Consider the following 27,363-nt stretch of genomic DNA (forward strand, 5'->3'; position numbering starts at 1 on the left):
AAGAGACCAGCTATGCTGCTGCAGTCAGAGAGGAAGCAGCCTTCAGTGCATCTGTGTCCTGGCTTGTGAATTCAGCCCCGTGCCAGCACGTGGGAAGGCATCTGTGGGGGAGAGTGTGTCCTGTACCGTGTTGGGTGTGGGTTTTGGGCTCCTTTCAAAGGTCCCCCTCCCCATTTCTCTGGGTCCCGGGTGCCTTGCACATAGTAGCTCCATAGTAGGAAATGTGTCGTAGATTATTGGAGGGACTTTTGAGATCATCTGGTCATTACTCCTTCCCATCTTAAGGTGAAAAGTGAGGAACATAGATGGACAAAGACTTTTCTAGGGTCACACAATGAATTAATAGCAGAGCTGGGGCTGGAACCCATGCTTCCATGCCGAGTGCCTTTTCCACAGTTGCTGAGTAATAGAAATAGTATTTGTTGAGTGATTACTCCACACCAGGCCCTGGGCTAAACACCTTTACATGGATTATCTCATTTAATCCTCACAACTCCCCGGGGAATGCCCCTCTTGAAAGCAGGGCGTCTTTTCTTCCACTTCGATTTCCCATCGCGCCTAGCACAGGCCCTGGGCACCTAGCTAGGCAAGCAATGAAAACTTGGCAAAGTCCAAGACCTGGGAAGGGGACGGGGCGAAAAGAAAAGGGGGAGGGACTAAAGGAAGTCCCCGCCCCCAAACCATGCCCCGCCCACAGCACACTGACGTCACCACAGAGGCCCCGCCCCTCATTGTCAGTCCCGGGGAGCCGGAGGAGGCGCCGGACGCCGGGAGCTGAGCGCCGGACCCTTCGGCGGGCGGGAGCGCGGGCCGAGTCCCTGAGGTGAAGGGTCTGTGGGGAGGCGGCGGGCGCGCAGCGCGGGAGGCTGAGGCGAGCGGGTGGGAGCGGGAGAGGGCGGCCGGAGGGGGCGGCCTGCCCCGGCGTGGGGGTCGGGGCACCCAGGGGCGACTGGGCAGAATCGGCGGGCGCACCCCGGGGAGGGCTGTGGGGGTGTGGAGTTGAGGTTGGGGGGCAGTTTGAGCGGAATTTTGGAGAAAGGGCTCGGAAGGGGACTTCTTTTGGGGCGAGACCTTGAGAATTTTTTTGGAGTTGGAAATTTTTCTTTCGGAGGGGGAGGGAAGGTTCTGAGAGACTTCTGGTGGGAGCGAGAATCTGAGGAGAAATGTTTGGGGCAGAGAGCCGAGGGGACATTTTCGGGCGGCGGAGGAGAGTTTCAAGCCGAGTTTGGGCTTCGCGGGGGGAAGGGGGGGAGCGCGCGCGGGACGTGGTGGGGGCGGGGAGCGGCGGGCCGGGCGGGGGGTCGGGACCGCCGGGGAGGGGGCTGCGCGGGGCCCGCGGGCACCCGGGGAGGAAGGAAGTGATCTTACAGGAAGAGCCCGGGAGCTCCCGAGGAGGAGGAGGAGGAGGACGAGGAGGAGGAGGAGGAGGGCGGTTTGGGAGCGCTCGGGCCGGGCTGCGGGGCCGGGCTGCTGGGGCGCGGGCGGGCTGGGGAGGGGTCCCGCCGCTGCCGCAGCTGTCGGCCCGCCGTGCCGGCCCCGCGTCCCGGCCGATGCTGGCCTCGCAGCCAGACCGCTGGGCCGGGAAGGAATTCAAGGCATTCGCTTTGTTTAAGTTGCCAGTAGACAGTCCTTAGGACTAATTAATGGTGGAATCTGCAGGGGGACGCGGGCGAGCCGCGCCGGGGCCGCCCCCCGCCCGCCGCCGCGGTGAACTTTCCGCAGCGCGCGCGGCCCGCCTCCCTGCGCACCCCCGCCCCTGCCCCGGCCGGGAAGGAGCCATGGCTTCCCGAAGCGCAGGAATGAAGTGCGGTTTCTGGGGCGCGCGGCCGCCGGCGTCCCGGAGCGGCCGGGCTGGGGGTTCGGAGCCCGTGTTGGAGCTCTCAGAGGTGCCTGCGGTTTCTCTTAATAACCTCAGAGGCGGCTCTGTGAGCCGAGAAAGACCATCTTGCTCTGGAGCATCTGCTGCTTCGTCGCGTCAGCCCCTTTCCTAACACTGCAGAGCTTGTTGTGGCTTGTTTCGGAAATGCCGAGACCAGTGCTCACGCTTGAGGGTGGGAGAAGGGAAGAGGAGAGGCACCCCCACTCAAAAAAAAAAAAAAAAAAAAAGCTAAAAAAGCCCTGCAGTGTAATCTCCAGAAAACCGGAGACTGCTTGCAGACTCCTTCGCTGACTTGAATGACCTTGGGGAAAGAATTGTGCTTCTGAGCTCCTGGTGCCTTATCTGTTGATTGAGAAGACACTCTCCGGACCTCCCTGCCTTTTGGGGATATTTTGAGAGGTGGGGTTTGTTCAGGGCATTTTTCGGACGGCTGTAGTCCTGGCCTCAGGAGCTGGCCTGGTGTCAGATTTGGGGGAATTCGGATCACCTAGTAAGACTTCATTAGCTCGGATTAGGGAAGCAGACGTTTGGGTTTTAGGAGGATATTTCTTTTCGGGGTACATTCCAGATTATTTTCTGTCACTTCGTGTGCAGCTTTGGTGGCGTTCGCGTGGCCAAGTTAAATAACTCCCATAGAAAATTCTTTTGTCAGAAACAATTATTTAGCTCAGGATTCCCCTTGGGGCAGATTAAGGTTTTGCTTGATTTACTCGGAAGAATTTTCCAAGTTTCTAAAATTAAATCACGTTTCTAAACATAGTAACTAAAGTCAAAAACTGGAAATAGTGGGATGGGGAAGGCAGCAACCAAGGGCTCTCTGTTGTTCTGTGATTGCTAACAGGGATTGTGAGTTACCTTGATTAATAGGTATTTTCTTACTTGTAAATAGTTTAAGACCAGGTAGGGGAACTAGTAATGTTGAGTTGCCTACTCCGTGCCCCGGAATTGTGCTAGGTGCCATATATCTCCTAGAGCCTCCACAAGGCTGCGAGGTGGTAGTGGGCGTCCCTGGTTCACAGATGGGCAAACTGAGGGTCAGAGGGTAAAATGACTTTTCTCAGTTTATAGATACAGCTGGTAAGAAGTGGAGCTGGAATTTAAACCCAAGTCTGTTTCTGAGTTCCATGGTTATCTCCACGAGGCATATATAGTGCATTAGGTTCTAGGCCTTTGGCCCAGCCACTGGGTGACCTTGGACTGTAAATTCAAGTCCATTAAGTCTGTTCCCCAATAACGTTACTTCTTTTCTTCTAGCAGTGTTATCAGCATGCTTTTGAGAGGTTTTCGTTTTTTGGTAGAAAGACAAACATATAAGGCTATGCTAGTTGTGTGTTCTCTATACAGTAGGTACTTAATTTCTTTTTTAAACGGAAGTATTTGTACTGAAATACAGACTGCTTGGGTGATCATATGTTTTCATTAATGTAATGGAAGTTGATGGATAGCTAATGGTCTTTCCGGTGTAGAGGTGTGACTGTTAGGGTGACGTTCATGATCTGAAACTGAACCATTTTTTTTTTTCCAAAAAAGTTTTTAATGTTTTATTTATTTCTGAGAGAGAGATCGCGTGAGCAGGGGAGGGTCAGAGAGAGAGGGAGACATAGAATCCGAAACAGACTCCAGGCTCTGAGCTAGATGTCAGCACAGAGCCTGACACGGGGCTCGAACCCGTGAACCGTGAGATCATGACCTGAGCCGAAGTCGGATGCTTGACCGTTTGAGCCACCCAGGTGCCCCTGAAACTGAACCATTTTTCATGTAACATGATTTTTTGGGACAGTGTCAGCTTGTGAGTAAAGCACGTTACTTAACAGGTAGGAAGGACCCAGATAGGCAAGTTGAAAGATTTGGCGAAACTCTGATGCACGTAATAAATGCTCAGCAGATATTTGCTGAAGAAATGCATGTGTTCGGGGTGTCTGGGTAGTTTAGTTGGTTGAGCTTCCGACTCTTGATTTAGTCTCTGGTCATGATCCCAGTGTTGTGGAATTGAGCCCCACTTTGGGCTCTGCTCTGACTCTGGATCCTGATTAAGATTCTCTCTCCTTCCCTCTGTCCCTCTCTCTTCCTTGTGCTCCTGCTCTTGCTCTCGAAAAGAAAAAAGAAAAATCAGCTTTGTCAAGGTCTAACTTACATACAGTGAAGTTGATCACTTTTAAGTGTACAGTTTGATGAGCTTTGACAAACCTATGCAATTGTGTAATCACCATGACTGCCATCATTTGTTTAAACTGCATGTTGTTTTTAAGGTATTGGTTAGCAGAGTGATCCCTGGGAATGTTGTGGAGTTTCAGTGTTCTGATTCAGACTGATGAGATCAGAGTGAATACTAGAGAGTCAGTATGCCAGCTTCGTAGGAAATAGGGAAACTGTAGTTATTTATCGGTGAGGTGTATGAGAAAAGTAAGACTAGTAGAGATAGGAACCCTTGTATCTCAGGGGAAAGAGATTCATAAGGAACCAGGTTTTCATTTTAGGACAAGAGAATATACGTTGCGGAGGGAGGTTACCCAAAGATTTATTATTTTTATTTCCTTTTTGAAATGGTAACACCTGAAATATAAAACTTAACATCTTTGGCTCTACATAAGAAGTGCTTTATACATTGTAGTTAAAGTAATTCTTAAGGGTGGGGATGTTATAAAATAATTGAAGGCTTTGCCCTTCCACCTATGACAGAATATCCTTAGTGTTTATGTCCAACTTATTTTAGTTACTATTCCACAAAGGGAATACATCAGGTAGAAATTGTGTCTTTTTGGGAAGACATAAAATTATTTTTCCTTCTCATGATTTCTCAGGTCACTGGACCACTCCCAATCTACCGTAGCTCAAGTCTGTCTTAGAAAAGATTTAAAAACCTCTTTTACCAAGCTTCTAGAAGCAGCCCCGTTTTATCTTACTCCTGGTTTCTCTTTATCCGTTTTATTTCTACATGTTGACTGTTCTATAATCCTTCTTTCCCATTTGTCAGTTTTGAGAATGGAAACTCATCAACCATGTGCCCTTGGTGTATCATTAGGAAATAATAATTAAATTAGAATACCAGTCTACAGCTCAATATTTTGGGTGGTGATAGGGAGAAGAAAATAACTCTATCAGTTATTATCCTCCTCTTACATGAGGAAGCTGAGCTCAGAGCAGTTATTGCCAGAGCTAGTAAGGGGCAGAGACCTTTGAACTCAGATGTGAATGGTGCTCAACTTTGGGATCATTTTCATTACACTCTTTGTGTATTAGGGTTGGGGGAGCAAGGGAAGAGCTTGGAAACAACCATATTAAAATATAAGCCAAAACATAACAAGTATTGCTAACCTTTTAGGCATTGCTGTTTTTAGCTATTCCTTTCTTAATTTCTAGAGAGTCTTCCTTGCATTCTAAGGTGTTTATAGCTCATTTTTTTACTGCATAACTCCCTTCCTAGACCCTGAATTTATTCTTTATGAACATGGTACTTTGTATTCACTGGTATTTCATTTACCCCTTTCCCTATGTTACATGTATCTAAAAGTTTCCATCAGGTTAATCTATCAATCATAACCTATTTGGGTGTGCTTCTCTAGTCCCATTTTATCTGAACAGAGTAATATTTTTAAAACATATTATTAAAAACTTGCATTAAGTTTAAAAAAAATCATATCTTGTTATTTAAGTTATATATAACATATATGTATATTTAGAAAAATGCACATAAGTGTACAATTTGATCATTTTTCCCCCCACAAACTGAGTATTTCTATGTAACTAGCACCTAGATCAAGAACTGGCACTCATAGGCCTCTGCTGAGTTTCTTTCCATTTCCTGTCTCCTTTTAACCTCCCTGGGTGACTTCTAACAGTGTATATTAGTTTTGTAAAATGGAATCATATAGCAGATACTCTTGAGTCTGGTTCCTTTTATTCAACAGTATGTTGAATAAACATACTGTTTTTGTGAGTAGCAAAAACTTTTCAAGGTTTTCTTTAGAGCTTGGAATAAAAACCAAATTCAAACTCTATCTTGGCCTATGATGTGTTGTATAATCTAGCCCCTGCTTACTATTCCAGCTTCACTTAATGCCAGTGTTGTCCCCTATGCTTCAATCACATCAGCTTCTTATTTATCCTTAACAAGCCCTTTGCTGCCACAGGGCCTTTGTACATGTGGCTCTGCCTTCCTTGAACACTCTTTTCCCTGCTCTTTGCCTGGCTGCCTTCCTTAAGCCTCAACAGATGTATCAGATAGATGCTTCCCTCATCATCTTATTTTGCTAGTCCTTTTCCGTTATTCCCAGTTACTGGCATCTGTTGCCTCCCTTCACAGCACCTATCATAATTTATAATGATATATCTGCTTGCATGATTATTATCTTCCTTCCTTACTAGACTTCATAAGTGTAGTACGGGCATTCATCTGCTTTGTTCATTAGTGTATACCTAGTACTTGAAATAGTGACTGACATGTAGTAGGTATTTAATATTTAATGACCACATTCCCATTCAGCACCTTTGTTCCTATTATCATTTGTCCTTTTCTTTTCTTATGCTGTTTAACTATTTAAACTTTTCCATCCTTCAAGGCTCAGCTCAGTTCCCCTCTATGAAGTCTGTGCTGACTTCATAAATTTACTTTGCAAAAGTAAATCTTCTCTAAATTTTTGACATTTATTGCTGATTCCCCTCATGTTCTTGGGAAGTTACATTAGCATGTATCTTATCTACCTAGTTGGATCAAAAGTCCTCCCCCACCCCCCAGTCTTGCAGTTTGTAATGCCAGTACCCTTTATATTCTTGGTTAGTTTCACTAGTCTGTATCTTTATCTAATTAGATCAGAGTTTCTTCATCAGATGCTAAGTTGTTTTAGCCAGTACTTCCCTCAGTTCCTTTCACTGAGCTTTGCACATAGTAGGTCCTCAGTAGAATTTTTGATGATTGATCATAATGATGCCTGTGTATAGGTAGCAATTTTAATTTTTCAGGCTTATTTACATGGACTCCTTTTATTAGAATTCTGCTTAATGTTTTTTCCTTTTTTCTTTTTTTAATGTTTTATTTATTTCTGAGAGAGAGAGAGAGACACACACACACACACACACACACACACACACACACAGCATGAGCAGGGGAGGGTCAGAGAGAGAGGGAGACACAGCATCTGAAACAGGCTCCAGGCTTTGAGCTGGCTGTCAGCAAAGAGCCCGAAGCGGGGCCGGAACCCATGAACCATGAGATCATGACCTGAGCCGAAGTCGGACGCTTAACTGACTGAGCCACCCAGGCACCCCAATGTTTTTTCTTTAAAAAAATTTTTTTTTTAAATTGCTTAATGTTTTCTCTAACAGAGGTTAGGAGTGCCCCAACTGCTTCAGGAGTTATAACAATTATTAGGGTGTGAAAGTACAGGAGTCCAGTCCTGGTGCCACAAAGTACATACTCCTTTGGAATCTGTCACTGGCAAAGAAGTAACTATGCACCATTCCTTTTTGGAAAGATGCTTAATCAGTGCCTTTGTAATGCTCTCAGATTGGAGTTATTAACTGAAATGAGATATGAGGTAGGACCTCACTTGAACTATTTTGTTGAATAACATTTTATTTTGATGTCAATAATGAAAATTCCAAGCCAGTTAACTCTGTTTAAAACTCCTTTCTCTCTGACTTGGCCACTAAGCTGTCTCAGTAGTCATTCTTCCTCTTTTATTAAAGGGAGAATAATGTATGTACTAATATTGTATATACTTAACTTCGAACCAATTTAAACGCAAATTTAAATTAGTAACTGGGATGATTTAACTTAATATATATGTGGCACAATTGGGTGATAAATGTACAATTTTTTAAAAAAATGTTTTATTTCTGAGAGAGACAGCATGAGCAGGGAAGGGTCAGAGAGAGAGGGTGACACAGAATCTGAAATAGGCTGAGCTGTCAGCACAGAGCTTGACGTGGGGCTTGAACCCACGAACTGTGAGGTCATGACCTGAGCCGAAGTCGGATGCTCAACTGACTGAGCCACCCAGGTGCCCCATAAAATTTTTTTAAAGAGGTGCTTAATATGTATTTTAAAGTAATGATCATTTTGACTTTTTTTTTTTTTTTAAGTTTATTTATTCACGTAGAGAGTGGGAGCCTGTGCTCTTGCAAGCAAGGGAGGGAGATAATCCCTAGCAGGCTCTGTACTGCCAGCATGGAGCCCAACGAGGGGCTTGAACCCATGAAATGTGAGATCATGACCTATGCCAAAACCAAGAGTCTGATGCCTAACTGAACCACGCAAGCGCCCACTTGACTTTTTTTTTTAATAAAAACAATTAAAAAAATTTTTTTTAAAATAAACTCTGCATCCACTGTGGGGCTTGAACTCATGACTCAGGGATCAAGAGTTGCATGCTCTACAGACTGAGCCAGCCAGGTGCCCCATTTTGACTTTTCTGATGGAATTATATCAGAAGATTGTAGGGTAATTTAGTAATGTTTTTATGGAGACATTGGAGTAGAGGTATTTAAATTTCTGAGAGATGTTGGAGTAATTTTGTTCATAGTCTTCTGTTATTTTTTTTCTCTAATAACTTTATAAATGTTTTATAAAGCCAGTTTATTTGCTTTTTATCCTTTTTACTCTAACCAGGTCAAAATAAGAAGTATAAGTAAAATGCATTTATGTTTATCTATATCCATATATATTTATATGTATACATATGTATATTTATATATGTAGATATATACATTTACATATTGTAAATGTAAGTATTTATAATACTTCAGACCACCACTGGACTTTAGTAATTAAAAATTTTCTTTTGAAATGTGAGGAGACAAGTGATAAACTATAGGAATTCATTATAAGAAGTGACTTTCAGAGTGGATTACAAGGGTAGTATGTATACAATCCAGTCTTTTTTGTACATTCACAGTGGAATCGTGTAACATTGACTTCTAGGTGTCATGAGACCTTAGAGTATGTTTCTGAAATCATTCACTTTCAGTCAAGTAAAGTTTTGTTAAGTGTGGTTTGTTGTATTCTGATTCTTTGACAGTTGGTTATCTATTTGTCTTAGTTTCATTCCTTGACCATTTTGATTAATTAGCACTTTACCTTATAAGATTATTTAAAACTCCATGGTTCCAGTTCTGCAGCCTCAGAAAGCCTCATTTTTTCCATCTTTATAATGGAAAGAGAGTGGTTGTGAGGATTAAGTAATTTAATGTACAGAAGCATTTATTTTATTATTATTATTTTTTAAATGTTTTATTTATTTCTAGGAGAGAGAGAGACAGCGTGAGCAGGGGAGGGTCAGAGAGAGAGGGAATCACAGACTGAAACAGGCTCCAGGCTCTGAGCTGGCAGTCAGCACAGAGACCGACGCGGGGCTCGAACCCACGAACCGCGAGATCATGACCTAAGCGAAAGTCGGACGCTTAACCGACTAAGCCACCCAGGCGCCCCTGTACAGAAGCATTTAGGTCATAATGTCTGGTACATAACTATTAGTTATTTCAGTTTTATTTTTTATTTACCCAAAGAATAGAAGAAAAATTTCCTCTTTTCATTATTTTAAAAATTAATATGATTTAGTCTAAAGTCAGATAACATCTTTATATACTGGGCAGACTAGAAAAAACTCAAGAATTTATGGGGCGTCTGGATGGCTCAGTCAGTTAAGCATCTGACTTTGGCTCAGGTCATGATCTCGTGGTTCGGGAGTTTGAGCCCCGTGTCAGGCTCTGTGCTGACCTCTTAGAGCCTGGAGCCTGCTTCAGATTCTGTGTCTCCCTCTCTCTCTGCCCCTCCCTACTCAAGCTCTGTCTCTATCTCTATCTCTCAAAGATAGATAAATACTAAAAAAAGTTCAACAACTCAAGAATTTTTAAAAGCTTATTAGTCTTTACTATTTTTTTTTTTTTAACTGTTTATATATTGTGAGAGAGAGGGGAAGAAAATCCCAAGTAGGCTCCACACTCTGACATGAGGCTTGGTGTCACAACCTAAGCCAGTATCAAGAGTGGGACACTTAACCTACTGAGCCCCGCAGGTGACCCTTAATTTTACTAATTTATGATGAAGCTAAGTAGCTCTCTCAGTGACTAGTTTGTTTATTCATTTGAGAGAGAGAGCGAGCACGCGCGAGCATAGGTAAGAGGGGCTGAGGGAGAGAGAGAATCTCAAGCAGGCTCCCTGCCCAGGGCAGATCCCATGGCAGGGTTCCATCCCATGACCCTGGGATCTTGACCTGAGCCAAAATCAAGAATTGGAAGGTCAACTGACTGAACCACTCAGGTGCTCATCAGTGACTAATTTTCTTTATTAATCTGTTTTCCTTGAATGACTCATCCTTAGTCCAAATGTTGGCTATATGGTTATAATTGGTACAAGGGAGAGAGAATTTCTGGGTGTTTTAGCCAGTCCTTCATCACTTAAAGATAGACCCTGTAACTGGAAATTGAGACTAGTGGTGAGATAATATATGAGAATATTTCAGACCATTGTAATTTTTGAAAATTATTTTTCTTTTGAAAATTATTTAAAATAGTATTTAAAAATTATAAAATAAAAATTATTTAAAAGCAATCTGGTTATGGAATTTTGGGATAATGATACTAATATTGTTAACCATTTACTTTTGCTTATTTTAAGTATAGATCACAACTGATTTTACAGCATTAGTTATAATTTGTCAGGTACTATCTTAAGCATTTTATGTACATTATTTCATTTACTCATTCATTTAACAAATATTTATTGAGTGCCTGCCATGTGTCAAGCACATAATCTTATTTAATCCTCACCCTACCCATGAAATAGATATATGGTTTATTATTTTAGTCGCACTTCACAGATGATGAATTGGGGCACAGAGAAGCTATGTATCTTGTCCAGTGTCACAGAATTGTCCAGGGTCAGATTTGGGATTTTTAAAAAAATTTGAATGACAGTTGCTGAAATCGTGGCACAAGATTCTCTGTCAGACTTTTTTCTTTAGAAGAATGTATATGTCTATATATGTATATAAAGTAGGCTTCAAGCCCAGCACAGAGCTCACTGTAGGGCCTGAACTTACCACTGGGATATCAAGACCTGAGCTGAGACCAAGAGTCAGATGCTTAACTGACAATCCAGGTTTTATATTTTTTATAAAAAAATATGTTTTTTTAAGATTTTATTTTTAAATAATCTCTACACCCAGTGTAGGGCTTGAACTCATAACCCGGAGATCAAGAATTGTATGTTCCACTAACTGAGCCAGATAAGCACCATTTTAAAAGAAGGATATAGAATATATATATATTACATGCGTGCGAGTGTGTGCGCGCGCTCACACACACACACTCACTCACTCGCTCACTCATGGGGGAGGGTCAGAGAGAGAGAGGGAGAGGGAGAATCCCTGGCAGGCTCCACACTGCCAGTGCAGAGCCTGAGGATGAGGTGCTCTGTCTCACTGTGAGATCATAACCTGAACGGGAAAGATGCTCAACCCACTGAGCCACCCAGGCGCCCCTGGTAGAAGGATATTAATCAAATTTTGAAGTGTGTGGTAAATAGATTTCAGTCAAAGTGTTTAGAGCAGGATGTGTTAGGCTAGGTAAGTTAAACTAGGATAATTTCCTCTCTTACCCCAAATCCATCTCTTGAAACAAAAACCAACAAAAGATCAAAAGACAATTTTGAAGTTCCTTCTTTTGGAGAATTCCAATTGACTCAAACTAGCCTGAACCAAATGAAATTTTCAAGAAGAATGGATATAAATAACTGTATTAAACACTGTTCCTTTAGAGGCACTCTGGGAGCCAATGTTAACGGAAGCATGGTAGTTTAATTGTTCAGATTAAACAACCTGTTATCCACAGTATCAACTTTGCTGCTTTTACATAGAACCGGTATGATATTTCAGATTTTCAGTTTTGTTAGCTATAGTTATGGTTGTTTCTGAGGGGTATCTATAAGGTAATATGACTGCTTTTTTTTTTTTAATGCTTTATTTATTTCTAGGAGAGAGAGAGAGACAGCGTGAGCAGGGGAGGGTCAGAGAGAGAGGGAGTCACAGACTGAAACAGCCTCCAGGCTCTGAGCTGGCAGTCAGCACAGAGCCCGACGCGGGGCTCGAACCCACGAACCGCGAGATCATGACCTAAGCGAAAGTCGGACGCTTAACCGATTAAGCCACCCAGGCGCCCCAATATGACTGCTTTTTGAAAACCAGTATCAGAAGTTTCCAAAATGAAAAATAATTATATATTTATTTTAATGAGATTTCCAAATTGAAGTGTTTGGTATACTTCTTTTGGATTTGCCTTTAGAACATATTGCACACTCAATCCTGACAAGTCTTTGTTTTGGGGGAGTTATATTTAACTTTTGGAGATAAGCAAGTCTGGTGAAGTGCATAATCAGTTATGGTTTTTGGTCATAAGTGAAATGTAATTCTAAGAGGTGGACTCTAGGATTTTTGTGTGTGAGGCTTGTCTTTGAGAATCTGCAAACAGAGTTTTAAAAAGGTTTTGAGCCTCACTGGCATTGTTGGAAGAGTCTTGCTTCCCAAGATGACTTAAATAACAGCATTGATTTTGAGTCTCTATAAATAAAAATCATTGAATATAACTTGCTTAATGTATTCTTAATTGAATTGAAATTTTCTGTAATGAAAGCATTATCTTAATATAAATATCGTACACCTAGCCTTTAAAAATTAGTCTCCTTTGGGGTGCATAGGTGGGTAAGTCTGTTAAATGCCTACTTTTGATTTCTGCTCAGGTCATGATCTGATGGTTCCTAAAATTGAGCCCTGTGTCTGGCTTTGTGCCGACAGTGTGGAGCTTGGTTGGGATTCTGTTTCTCCCTCTCTTTTCCTCTCTCTCTCTGCCCCTCCCCTCTCTCTTTCTCTCACTCTCAAAAATAAACTTAAAAAAGATTGGTCTCTTGTTTTCTGTCTAAAAAATACATTTTTAAAAAGGAAAAGAACACTTTTAGTCTGTTGAGAGGCAAATATATATAGGAACAGATTTGAGCTTCATTATAATTAAAAGGTGAAATGTATTTTCTTGACCCACTTGCCCAGGCCTTATGTGTGTAGGTTTTCTGTAAGACAAAGAGTTCAGATAGAAAAATGGTGTCATCTACCTTGGTCTGACAGCATTTCCTGTTTCTAAAAATAAGTCTCTGGTTTTATCCAGTTTCAAGTTTACTGGGTAAGTTAAATGCTGAGCAAGGTAAATGTAGTTAATTTTTGGCTCTTTAAACCTTGGAATAGCTTTATCACAAAAGTTCTGTGTTCCTAATTACCTGGGGGGTATTTATCTTATTTAGGCCATCTTAGTGATTTGTGTCTAGTATCAGTGAATAAGCAGAATTATAATTGAACAATTTCTATGGATTCTCAGTCATTGAGAAATAATAATAAAACCTAACATTTATTGACTATGTGCCAGCCACTGTATTTAAGTGCTTTTTATATCTTTATTTAGTCTTCTTCTCAACAGTCCCTTGGGGTAGATACTATTATTATCCCCATTTAATAGATGAAAAATCCTTAAGATATGAGATCAGTTTGCCTAAAGTCAACACAACTGGTGAATGCCAAGCTAGGATTTGACTCCTGAGTTTGCTCTTGAATGTTAAAATGAGCACATGATGATTTTATGAACTCTGTGCATTTAAGATCACTATTCCCTAAGTAAATGAGGTGGACATTGGCTTATGTCCCCTAGGTTAGGAAGAATATCATTTTTAGATCTTGATAAACTTAAAGATGTATTAATATCTTTAAAATGGAAGGCTGCTCCAGAGTACACAGAAGCTGCATACATATGGAAGAGAGTACAAAGGTAGTTTAGGCTGTTTGTGTGACAAAGAAATGGTTGCTGGTAGGTTTATATCAGGAATAGCAGCAGTTCTTATGCTTTCTGCCACAGCTATACTGGAGTATGATATGAGATATTCTTAGTATAATTTTACTAAATTATTTATAAATTATGTAATTTTAAAAATTTCAACTAAATTTTTTTGCAGGAATTTGAGGACTGATGATTATATTTGACTTGTTTTAAAACTTGATCCAGAAGTGATTTGAAAGAATCAATTGTAAAGAAGTATGATGAAAAAATAGATGGGTTGGTAGTGAGGCAGTTAATGGAACAGGGAGAAATAATAAGCTAGGAGGGATAAAATTTCAGATCATAAAAGGCAAGAGGAGTGGGATTAGAGCAGAAATAGGGGAGGTAGGTGGCAGTTCATTAAGTGGGTATAATCCAGAAGAGTCAGAGAATCTTTATGGAAGAGAGGTAGAGAGAAGACAAGGAACAGTGGCTTCATTTACATTTTTGGTCAGTTTCACATCAAATTTAAAAGCCAATTTAGTCTATTCAGTTTATAGTACTGTTTTATATTTAACTCAGGGCTAATTAATGTGGGCAAAACAAATACAAAAAAGTGCTGTATACAGTCCCTTGTTCCTAAGGAATTTAAAATTCTAATTGGGGAGACAGTACCTGTTTTTTTAAACAGTTTTGTGGTCAGGGTGCCTGGGTGGCTCAGTTAAGCATCCAACTTTGGCTCAGGTCATGATGTCGTGGTTCATGAGTTTTTAGCCCAGCGTCAGGTTCTGTGCTGACAGCTCAGAACCTGGAGCCGGCTTCAAATTCTGTGTCTTTTTCTCTCTCTGCCCTTCCCCTGTTCATGCTCCCTCTCAAAAGTAAGCAAACATTAAAAAAAAAAGTTCCATGACAATATTGGATCATATGTAAATGCTAAAATGGGTGATACTGACCGGTGATTCCAGAGCTTAGATTTAATAAACCAATCGTATTTCAGAAGAACTTTTTATTTTCCTGGTAAGGTCATGAAATTGAAAAACTACCTTTTCATTTAATTACCATTGTTTCATAAAAGATGAAACATTTTAAATTTAATTAAAACAATTTTTTTAATAGTTTATTTATTTTTGAGACAGACAGACCATGAGTAGAGGAGGGTCAGAGAGAGAGGGAGACACAGAATCTGAAACAGGCTCCAGGCTAGCCTTCAGCACAGAGCCCTGCGCGGGGCTTGAACCCACGAACTGCGAGATCATGACCTGAGCCGAAGCTGGACGTTCAATCGACTGCACCACCCAGGTCCCCCTAAATTTATTTTTTTAAAAAATCTTTATTGTTGAGAGACAGAGCACGAGTGGGGGAGGGGCAGAGAGCAAGGGAGACACAGAATCCGAAGGGCCTCCAGACTCCGAGCTGTCAATATAAAGCCTAACGTGGGGTTCGAATTCATGAACTGTAAGATCGTGACCTGAGCTAAAGTTGGACACCTAATCAACTGAGGCACCCAGGCGCCCCAAAGATGGAACATTTTATCTTTTTTTTTTTAATGTTTATTTTTGAGACAGAGACAGAGCGTGAGCGGGGGAGGGGCACAGAGAGGGGGAGAGACAGAATCTGAAGCAAGCTCCATGCTCTGAGCGGTCAGCACAGAACCTGATGCGGGGCTCGAATCCACAGTTCCACCTGAGCCAAGTCTGGCACTTAACCGACTGAGCCACCCAGGTGCCCCCAAAGATGGAACATTTTAAAACAAGTGAAAAGGCATCCTCTCAGGTGAAAGTTTGTATATTGAATAATTTAGGCGTATGGAAAATTTAGTATTCTTTGGTGAAAATGCCACAATCCATGGTACAGTGGCAAATGCTCTAGAAAGTCTGTTATGCTACTAATTTATGTCAAAATGACAGGTAATAGTTTACTGAGATTAGTTTGGGCTGAAGTGGTCTGTCAAGTCTTCATGGAGTCAGTTACACTATGGTTTTACAATGATGGATGGATAGGATATGAATAGACAGAAAGGAGGGGGATGATTTTCCAGACCAGGGCAACACAAGAACAAAGATACTGAGTTTGGGATAAACTTATATTATTGATTGGACCCAAGAATACTTGTCTACTCTACCTTTGAGGATCACTGTTGGGGTAGCCTTGAGCTGGCAGCCTTGTTTTCCTCCTTCAAACATTCATAGTTGCTGGGAGCCGCTGCTTGGTCTATACCAGACATGCCAGCCCCACAGCCATACTAGGGTGTGAAGTGGCAGTGTTGGGGGTGGGGCCTCTGGCCGTCCTTGGATAGTGCCAGGCTCTCATGAACTGATCCTGGCCTCTGTTGCCCCCAGAATAGCTTGGCTCCCTGCCTGCCCCGTAGGCAGCACCTAACAAGTAAATAGACCTAAACAGGTAGTAATCTACCACAAAAATGCCTGTGAGAAAGTAGGGCTTCTCACCTGCACTCCTACTAAAAACTGTTTTGACACCAAGGATTATCAGCAGGGGAGGAGAGGGTGTCCAAAAGTGGAGACTTCTGTTGTAGAAGAGGCCTCCAAGGCCACTTAACTCAGGGAGGATCACCGTTTCTCTTTGCCTGGATTAGCTTGGATGCCAGCCAGGCTGCTCCATCTATCCACTCAGAACCGTGTCTCTTCTGTGGGGTCCTGTACAGGATTGTGAGGCGTGGGGTGGTGAGGAAGAGTTGTGAGTGAGTGCTGGAGAAGAAGGAGCTCTGCATGCATCAGGGCAAGGAGGTCAGTACAATGGCTGCAGGTGCAAGCCCTGCTTCTACGGTTAGCTGCATCTAGTTGGCCAGCTCAGGCTCTACCCAGTTGCAAATTGGAAATTTTCTGTTGAAGTGCCTACTTCAGCTGACAAAATAATGTTTTAGAAAAGTTTTCAAGTTCTAACAGTTTGTCTTCACTACTGAAAGTTCTGAAAGCATCATCTTTTCATTCTAAGAACAATAAACCACTTTCTGTGGAACTGTGGGGGGGGGGAAAGAATACTTGCCTGCTCCAATAATAGAGTTTAGATTATAGACTAGGAGGAGATAAGATTAATGAGGTAATGCTCAGATTATGAACAGTCTTGAACATTCTACTGAGGAAGTTGGACTTGCTCTTGCTGCCATTTAGGAAACACTGAAGGTAAGGCACTGATAAATTTAGAACTGTAGATTGATTAGTCCGGAGGTGTTAGCTAGATACTGGAAAGGAACCAGTTGAGGATTTTTGTAGAAATCATGTGTGAACACTATCAAGATCTGAATTTAGGAAGTTAAAAAAAATAAAAGTATATTAGAAGTTTTGAAGAGGGGAGAGATAGAAGTTAATGATGATATGGAGAAAGAAAGTAAGCTCTAAGATTATGAGATTGGTAAGCTGGGGGCATTTGTGATATTAGTTAACTAAAATTGGGGAGCAGGCAAGGGGTTAGCCTTTTTTGCCTCAAATTCTTTGCTTTGTTACTCTATATCCACATGCTTTTATGACACCATTTATTTGAGTTATGTTGAGAGTCTCTAAAATTTGCTTGGGATTGAACTGAAAGTTAGAAAGTTTCCTTTATTTACTTATTTATTTTTTAATGTTTTATTTATTTCTGAGAAAGAGACAGCGTGAGCAGGGGACGGTCAGAGAGAGAGGGAGATACAGAATCTGAAGCAGGCTCCAGGCTCTGAGGTAGCTGCCAGCACAGAGCCTGATGCGGGGCTCGAACCCACGAACCGTGAGATCATGACCTGAGCCGAAGTCGGACGCTTAACTGATGGAGCGACCCAGGCGCCCCCAAAAAAAGTTTACTTTGGAAACACTTGTTTGGAAAAAAAAAAAAAGTAGTATATTTCAGACCACTAAGCATTGTATAAGTTCTTAGTTATGGAAATTGTACCCTAATAAATGTCATTGTTAGTTAGATTAACTGTCAGGTGCAGAGGAATTTTTGGAATTTCTGTTACTTTAGAATTTTTTCATTTAGCAGAATTTGTCCTATATAAACAGCAGTGTGGCAATAATATCTTTTTTTTTTTTTTAAATATTTTTTATTTATTTCTAGGAGAGAGAGAGACAGCGTGAGCAGGGGAGGGTCAGAGAGAGAGGGAGTCACAGACTGAAACAGGCTCCAGGCTCCGAGCCGGCAGTCAGCACAGAGCCCGACGCGGGGCTCGAACCCAAGAACCGCGAGATCATGACCTAAGCGAAAGTCGGACGCTTAACCGACTAAGCCACCCAGGCGCCCCATTAATATCTTATCATTTCATTAGTGTCTACTATATGGCAGGTACTTGATGTCTACTAATTCTTTAGTGTTTAAAACTACCTCATGAAATGTATTGTCACTCCTACTTTATAGATGAGGAAACTGAAGCTCAGGGGGTTTAAGAAATGTCCCTGGGGGAACAGTAGTGTTAGGATTCAATATCACTGTGACAAAAAATCTATGTTCTTTCTCCTGCCCTATCCTTGGATTAGAGGTCATAAGAATAGGAATAATTGGTGTTTCCTGGCCTTTTCTATCTTGTCTGCATGTGCAGGAGTGGGGGATGGGGAGGGCATAAAAGACCAAATACAATCTAGCCCTAGATCTAGTCAAGGACATTCACTTTTTGGATAATGTCTCTCGTATCCTTTTGTAGAGCTTTCAACAAACCCTTTATAAAAATGTCCGATTCAGAAAATAAAACAGTTGTTGACACTCAGTTCTGCAAACTGATAGTCTGTCAAATGAGATCTAAGGAAGTTTCAGGGTCCAGTTTCTGGGAAAGTGGGATTGAAGGTCATTCTCCTTGAAAATGTAGTTAGTGCTGGAGACTAGCTGTCATTGATACCTAGCACTTTTTTTTGGATATGTTCCTCTCTTCATTCTCCCCATCATGCTCACTCAAAAAAGTTTTTATCTTTTCTTCATGTGCCCTGTCGATAATTTCGTCAAAGTTTTCTCTCTTTAGTTATTATAAAGAGAGCTCAGCCCCACCCTTCTCCACCTCATTCCTGATGTTCCTTTACCAGCTGCTTGTATTGGGGCTAGTAGAACCTGTGCACAAATGTGAGCAAAGTCCTAGGTTCTTCACCTTTTCTTTTAACATTTCCTCCATCTTCTAACCCATACCTGAAAACAAGTTTTTTTTTTCCCTCTAATGAATGCTATTATTTGTATTTTTGTTGGTTGAATACTTTGCCACTTCTTGGACAGTGAGAACAATGTACTTCTAGTCCTTCACTGTCACTTCTAGACCATTGTTTTTTTTGCCATTTTTGCATGGCTTCTGATTTTTCAAAGTCCCTGCCATCTTCTCTCCTCTGTTTTAATTGTGATTGGTGACTTTAAGTATCCACATGGATCACTTTACTCCCCCATCCTGTTTCCTAGTATGCACTTTGTCTCGTACCTCAGTTTTATCAATTACTGTCTCATCCTTTGCTTTCTCTATTGAGTCTTTCCTTTGAGAATAGGAATACATAGAGGTCTATATATAAAACCCTCTGCCTTTCTGTCTTTTAGAGTTATTGCCGTATTTTTTTCTTTTAAGCTCAAACATCTAAAAAAAAAATAGTATTCTGTATGCTACCTTTTCCTTTATACTCATTCGTTAATACCCTTCCTGTCTTGTTTCTCTTTCCAATACTTTACTGTAAGTGCCCTTTCAAAAGACCCAGTGTCTGTATATTCAGTCATTTTCATAGCCTTTGTCTTTCTTAATCCCCCTTCAGTATTGAAACTATTGATCATCTTCCTTGGACCTCTGTTCTTTGACTCGGAGTTAAAAATATTTGTGTTTGGCCCCATCTAGCCTGGTAAGGCCAATTTACCTGGAACTTGGCTGGTTGTTGGACTCTGATGTTCATCTTGGGACCTGTACTGACTAGCAGAGAAGGGGTGGAGCTGGTTGGCACTGTGCATCTCATAGTGCTCTGTACCCTGTGGACTTTTAAGTAAATAATTTATTTGATTTGCTAGTCTTCCTGTTCTCTCTCTTCCTCTCTCTCTAATCCTGCTATGGCTTGTTTGTAAAATGGATTGCCCGCCTCTACTCTTGACTCTGGTTATATACTGTAGTTTATAAAAGGCAGACCTATCTTTTTATTTATTTTTTTTTAATGTTTATTTTGAAAGGAGAGCGAGTGTGAGTGGGGGAGGGGCAGAAAGCTAAGGAGAGCAAGAATCCCAAGCAGGCTTCACACTGTCAGTGTAGAACCCAACGTGGGGCTTGCTCTCACGAACCCTGGGATCACGACCTGAGATGAAATCAGGATTCAGACGCTCAACCAGCAGAGCCACCCAGGTGCCCCAGACATGTCTTTTTTTAGAGCAGACTTTTGGAAAGAGTGATATGAATTAAGTTATTTAGTAAACTCATGTGAGATTTGAAATGTTCCAAAAAACTTGGGAAAGTTTAATGAATATCAGTGGCCTTAATGAGAAAATTTTTATGTCTTCTCTTTTATATTAGTATTTTCATGGAAGGCTATTTCTGGGGGTGGGGAACCACATCAGATTCTATCACAGCAAAAATAATTACACTGAAATCTCAGTATAATAGAATTTCTAAGCCCCATTTATTTTTAGGGGTATTTGCTATAATAACACTGTACTGTGACAGTTCCCTGGAGTTTGTTAATAGGATTTTGACCTGAATTTCCCAAGAAAGTTTCAGAAAGTTGCAGATAGTTGAGAAGTAGTGGCATGAGCAAATGTGGGTTAGGCTAATAGAAATTTAGCAGAGCAAATTTGTGAGATGACCTGATATTTTTGAGAAGGAAACAGTATTGAGTAATGCCACTTTTTGTTGTTGTTTTGCTATGTTAAATGATCATTGAAGCCTTGTATCCTGAAATTTTTTTTATCCTTAGGGATTTGAGTCATTCTCTGTTCTCAGATGTTTATCACCTTCCTGTACAGGAAATGGAATTATTCAGCCTAGAGAGATAATAAAGAGCTTTGGACTGAGTCTGGAGGTCTTGGTTCAGTTTTTGGCATTGTTTAACTATATATAGACTTGAGCAAGCCACTTTACTCTTTGGGCTTCATATTTGTCAAATGAGAAGGTGAAGTAAATAATTTCTGAAGAGATAACTACCACTTTATATATTTGCTTATTTAATTATTTATGCATTTATTTATTTTAATGTTTATTTTTAAAGAGACAGAGAGACAGACCATGAGCAAGGGAGGGGCAGAGAGAGAGGGAGACACAGAATCTGAAGCAGGCTCCAGGCTCTGAGCTGTCAGCACAGAGCCTGATGCGGGGCTCGAACCCAAGAACCGTGAGATCATGACCTGAGCCGAAGTCAGACGCTTAACCGACTGAACCACCCAGGCGCCCCAATAATTACCATTTCAATATGAGATGTTTTGATAAAAAGCCATTCACAATGACTCTCAAAGTCAATTTACCAATTAATCGAAAATGTGATAATTTGTATTGAGATAAGTTTGTGACAATTTGTATTAAGAGATAAGAGTTTACAGTAAGAAACACAATGGAGCTGTAACTTCAAAATGATAGAATAGTTGCTCACATTAGCATCAATGTTAAAGGGATTATAAGTTTACTAGAGGGGTGCCTGGGTGGCTCAGTTGGTTAAGTGTCTGACTCTTGATTTTGGCTCAGGTCTCATGGTTCATGAGTTTGAGCCCCATGTCAGCATGGAGCCTTCTTGGGATTCTCTCTTGCCCTCTCTCTCTACCCCTCCTCTGCTCGTGTGCTCTCTCTCTCAAAAATAAATAAACTTGAAAAATTTTACTAGAGAATATTACTGAACTATGGAGATCCTAAAATGTGGAAATCACATGGAAAACAGGTAAAATGGCAGGGTGAAATAATATTAATAGTAGCTAATGACATTTGGTTAGCACTTACTATATGCTAGCCACTATTCTCAGATGATTTTATAATGTGTTGAGTCCTTAAATAATTCTGTGTGGTAGCTATTATCCTTGTTTTGCACATGAGGACACCGAAGCACAGTTAAGCAGCTTGCCCATACTGCTATTAAGTGACCTATTGTAGACTAGGTTTGTGTGACTCCAGAGCCTCTGTTCCACATACATGTATTTGTTACATGTTAACCCTCAAGAGTGCATATACAGGAAGGTATATGGTGGTGGGAACAAAGTATAATTCAGATATTCAATGTTTGACTAGGTTTTGTGTTGGCTTCCTTAAGCCATGTGCTGTAATATGTTAACATAATTTTCATTACATGTTAAAATTATATTAGTTTAGTAATATTCACTCACATTTACTGACTGTATGGCTTGGGTTTGAATTTCAGCCCTACCATGTGATTTTCGTGTAAACTTGGGAAAGTAACTCTACCTCTTATGCCTCAAATTACTCATTTGAAAAATGGAGTTAATATCTGCCTCCTAGTGTTGTGAGAAATAATTGATGCAAAGGGCTTAGAATTACAGGAAGTAAACATATGGCAAATGTTGGCTATTGTTAAGCTTTTAACTTTTCCAAATACCTTAAATACCATTTCCTTCAAATAACATTCCTTTTTTTTTTTTTAACGTTTATTTTGAGAGCGAGTGCACGTGTGCACAAGTAGGGACTGAGAGAATCCCAAGCAGGCTCCAGACCATCAGTGCAAAGCCCAATATGAGGTTCAAACCCACAAACTATGAGATTGTATCATGAGCTGAGATTAAGAGTTAGATGCTTAACCAACTGCAACACCCAGGTGTCCCTCAAATAACATTCCTATGTAAGAGATAGGGTCTGGAGTCTAGCATATTTATTTCATTTTTTGATTTTATTAATTTTTTTAATTTTTTTTTTTTTTTTTTACAAATAGGTTATTGTCAAGTTGGTTTCCATATAACACCCAGTGCTCATCCCCACAAGTGCCCTCCTCCATGCCCATCTCCCCACTCCCCCCTTACGCCCATCAGTCCTCAGTTCTCAGCATTCAACAGTCTCTCATGGTTTGCCTCTCTCCCTCTCCCCCACCATTTCCCCCCTTCTTCTCCCCCATGGCCCTCCGTTAAGTTCCTCCTAATCCTCCTATACGTGCAAACATATGGTATTTGTCCTTCTCTGCCTGACTTATTTCGCTCAGCATAACACCCTCAAGGTCCATCCATGTTGCTACACATGGCCAGATTTCATTCTTCCTCATTGCCATGTAGTATTCCATCGCATAGATAAACCGCATCTTCTTGATCCATTCGTCTGTTGATGGACACTTAGGCTCTTTCCATGTTTTGGCTATTGTTGAGAGTGCTACTGTGAACATTGGGGTACATGTGCTCCTATGCATCAGCACTCCTATATCCCTTGGGTAAATTCCTAGCAGTGCTATTGCTGGGTCATAGGGGAGTTCTATTGTTAATTTTTTGAGGAACCTCCACACTGTTTTCCAGAGGGGCTGCACCCGTTTACATTCCCATCAACAGTGTAGGAGGGTGCCTGTTTCTCCACATCCTCGCCAGCATCTAGGATTCTCTGATTTGCTCATTTTAGCCACTCTGACTGGTGTGAGATGGTATCTCAGTGTGGTTTTGATTTGTAGTTCCCTCATTTATTTATTTTAAATGTATTTATTTTGAGAGCATGAGTGCACGTGTGTGTGTGAGCAGGGGAGGGCTAGAGAGAGGGGGAGAGAGAATCCCAAGCAGGCTCCTTGGTGTCAGTGCAGAGCCAGATGTAGGGCTTGATCTCACAACTGGTGAGATCATGACCTGAGCTGAAAATCAAGAGTCAGATGCTCAACCCACTAAGCCATCCAGGTGCCCCTAGAGTCTAGCATATTTAGTCCCATTTTACAAATGAAAATTCCATGAAGCAACTTGTCTTAAAGACACCAGATCAGAATTAAATGGAATGAAATCTAAAAGGTTATTTAACTCTGGTCTGAAAGAGAAAACAAATGGCTTAGGATGTGTGTCATGTAATAGTCACCCCTCTTGTATAAATAGGACAAGCCTGTGGTGTTTGGAATGGGAATGAAGATCATTCCTAGTTATTCATTTCTTTTTCCAGTCCTTGAATCCCTTCCTGCTGTTAGAGGGGGATGTTGCTGCGTCATTCTTATGTCCTGGGGTAGCCATCTAGCAAGCTGAGAAACATTTGAAGGGTATTAAAGTCACTGGGAACTGAGAAAAAACAGTGTACCTTTTCTATGTGGAAAAGGTAGAACGAATGGGAGACATGAGCTACCAGTACGAGCTGATGCTGTCATGTGAGTTTTATGGATTTAACTCTTGACCTGCTAACCCACTCTTTTGTTGTGTCAGTTTCTTGCAGTTGCTTAGAGGCATTTTTAGGATTTAAAATGCTTCTAGCTTTTTTTTTTTTTAAAAGCAGTTTTATGCGGCTTGATACATCTCAGCTGTCAGCACTTGATTTTGCTACAGTGTGTACTGCATGATCTCTGCATTGCTGTAACCAGACTTGGTAAGGCTTGCCTTTCCATCTCCCTGATGAAAAGATTTCTTTGCATCTCTTCCTCAGGCTAGTTTGCTGTAGCATTGGAGGCTCTTCCCTACTCTTTGGAAAAATCTAAAAAGAGTTTCTGTTTTGAGAAGTGACCTTGTATTGGGGTTTCTCTTGGCTAGGATTTCCCCAGCTAAAGGCTGTTAGCTTTCCCTTAGCTCTAAGGCATAGGAAGTGTCTTTAGCAAATACACATTGTACCTGTCCATGCAAGTGACGACAACTACTAATCACTGGAAATGCAGAGTATAAAAATTGAAGCATCCTGCATCAGAGTGAATAATGATTAAGGACAGATGAGGCAATAATATATCAAGGGGATGAGAGTTTTAGAATCATGCAGACCTGGATTTAATTCCCAGTTCTGCCTTTTATTCCCCGTGTGACCCTTAGCAAATTGCTTAACTTTCCTGAATCTCAATTATCTCATCTATAAAATAAAAATACTTAGTAATACCTAGTTCTTAGGATTGTTTTAAGGTTTGAGAGAATAAGTTGATAACCCTGAGCAGAATGCATGAGATATGTTGTAAAATGTTAACTAACCTTCCTGAAGTTGATGGGGTTCCTTGTTAAAATTGGGATATTAGTACTTAACTCAGTCTTAAAGATAAAGTGAGAGTAGAGGGGCACCTGGGTGGCTAATTTAGTGGAGTGGCCAGCTCTTGATTTCAGCTCAGGTCAATACCTCATGGTTTGTGAGATCGAGCCCCATGTTGGCCTCTGCGCTAACTGTAGAGCCTGCTTGGGATTCTCTCTCTCCCTCTCTTTCTCTACCTGTCCCCTGCTTTCATGCTCTCTCTCTCTCAAAATAAGTAAACATAAAAAAAAAAAAAAAAAGAAAATGAGAGTAGATAGCTGACATGTAGTTGTTACTTGTGCAAGAAAGAGCTGGAACAACTGGAATACTTGAGGCAGTATTTCTTTGGAAGAAACAAATTGAATACTACCCAAATCGAACCTGCAAATAGTGCTATTTCAGCAGTCTTTTTGTGTTACTCTTGCTGTGCGGAGCTAAATATGTGCATTTCCAGTTGTATTTTGCCCGTGATTCATTATTTCCTCAGTTTATCTTAAAGTCCAGGCCTTTCTTTTTATACATAATCATGTTCTACTCATTCTCAAAAATGAGCTTAAATTTTACCATGGAGCTCTTGTAAATCACTCCAGAGAAATGATTTGTCCCACTTCTAAATGCCATTATGACACTTAGCATGGACTGATACATGGTATTTTTGCTCCCATTATCTGGCTGAAGAGAAGTTCTATTCTTTAAGATTTTTTTTAAGGTTATTTATTTTGAGAGAGAGAGAGAGTGAGTGTGCAAGCAGCGGAGGGGCAGACAGAGGAGGAGAGAGGGAGAGAATCCCAAACAGTCTGCACTGTTAGCTCAGAGCCCAGTGCGGGGCTTAAACACAGGAACCATGAGATCATGACCTGAGCTAAAATCAAGAGTTGGACACTTAACTGACTGAGCCACCCAGGTGCCCCATGTTGTATTCTTTTTTAAAATCTAGTTTAGATGTCTTCCATGAAAACTTTCCTAACTCATTATAAATCAAGTCTCTTCTGTACTTCTATTATTGTATATCTTCTGTAGCACTTGTTGCACTTAGCACATTGTTAGTTATTTGACTACTTTTGTCTACTTCTAATGAACTATGAATATCATAAGAACAGAGTATTTTCTCTGTATTCCTACTTTATAGCACATGCCTGGTTCAGTATGTAATGAAATGCGACTTCGATGCATTAACCTCACATTGGTATTTTTCTTTTTCCAACCCAAAAGGGCATGAGTGAGAAGTTCACTTTGGTGTCTCTGTGTGTATTTTAAAATAAACGTGCATGGCTGGCTCAGTCGGTTGAGCATCTGACTTCGGCTCAGGTCACGATCTCACAGCTGGTGAGTTCGAGCCCCGTGTTGGGCTTTGTGCTGACATTGTGGAGCCTGGAGCCCACTTTTTCTGTGTCTCCTTCTCTCTCTGCCCCTCCCCTGTCATGGTCTGTCTCTTTCTCTCTCAAAAACAAACAAACATTAAATTTTTTTTTAATGAAACAAACAAAAGGCGGGTGCCTGGGTGGCTCAGTTGTTTAAGCGGCTGACACTGGCTGAGGTCATGATCTCATGGTTCATGAGTTCAAGTCCGGCGCTGGGCTCTGTGCTGACAGCTTCGGATTCTGTGTCTCCCTCTCTCTCTGCTCCTCCCCCGCTTGTGCTCTGTCTCTTAAAGGTGAATAAATGTTAAAAAAATAAATAAAACAAAGATATATATTGATATAAATTACATACCATAAAATTCACAGCTATCATTACTGTTTAATTTCAGAACATTTTCATCATCCCAGAAGGAAACCTATAGCATTAGCAGTCACTCTCCATTCTGCCCTTTTACCAGTCCCTGGCAGTCATAATCCGTTTTCTGGACATTTTATATAAATGGAATCATACAATATGTAGACTGTTGTGTCTGGCTTCTTTCACTTACTGCAGTGTTTGCAAGGTTCATCTGTGTTGTAGCATGTATCAGTACTTCATTTCCAGGGCTGAATTATACCCCACTGTATGACTATACATTTTGTTTTTGGGTTGTTTCCACTTTTGTGCTGTTGTGAATAAAGACTGCTGTACAAGTTCATGTGTAGACCCATGTTCTCATTTCTTTTAGGTATATACCTAGAATGGAATTGCTAGGTCCTATGGTAATGTGATTTTTAACTTTTTGAGTAACTACCACATTTTTTTCAGAGCATCTGCACCTACCAGCAGTGTATGTGGGTTCCAGTTTCTCCATATCCTCATAACACTTGTTATTGTCCTTTTTGTTTATAGCCATACTAGTGGGTGTTTAGTGGTATCACATTGTGGTTTTGATTTGCATTTCTTTAATGACTAACGATGATGGAGCATCTTTTCATGTGCTTAATGACCATTGGTATACATTTCTTTGGAGAAATGCCTAAAAATCCTTTGCCATTTTAAAAATTGGTTATTTGTCTTTTTATTTTTGAATTATAAGAGTTCTCTGTAGGGGCGCCTGGGTGGCTTAGTCGGTTAAGTGTCCGACTTTCGCTTAGGTCATGATCTCACGGTTCATGGGTTCGAGCCCCACGTCGGGCTCTGTGCTGACTGCCAGCTCGGAGCCTGGAGCCTGTTTCAGTCTGTGACTCCCTCTCTCTCTGACCCTCCCCTGTTCACGCTGTCTGTCTGTCTCTCTCCCAGAAATGAATAAAAAAAAAACATTAAAAAAAAAAAAAAAGAG

At 41.1% G+C, this 27,363-nt stretch overlaps 1 protein-coding gene across 5 annotated transcripts in view; it reads left to right on the plus strand.

Moving 5' to 3' along the window:
* Positions 1–741: 741 nt before the first annotated feature.
* Positions 742–27,363, plus strand: part of LUZP1 (leucine zipper protein 1) — a 99,004-nt gene continuing 72,382 nt past the window's right edge. For 4 of the 5 annotated variants that reach the window (XR_005528310.1, XM_039231465.1, XM_039231491.1 and 1 more), the window contains exon 1: positions 742–823. The gene's annotated coding sequence lies outside the window, so the exon portion shown is untranslated. The remainder of the gene's footprint in view (positions 824–27,363) is intronic. The other variant, XM_039231473.1, reaches the window with a different exon arrangement.

This window comes from Hyaena hyaena, unplaced genomic scaffold (assembly GCF_003009895.1).
Source record: "Hyaena hyaena isolate Hyena2069 unplaced genomic scaffold, ASM300989v1 scaffold_3, whole genome shotgun sequence".
Lineage (NCBI taxonomy): Eukaryota > Metazoa > Chordata > Mammalia > Carnivora > Hyaenidae > Hyaena > Hyaena hyaena.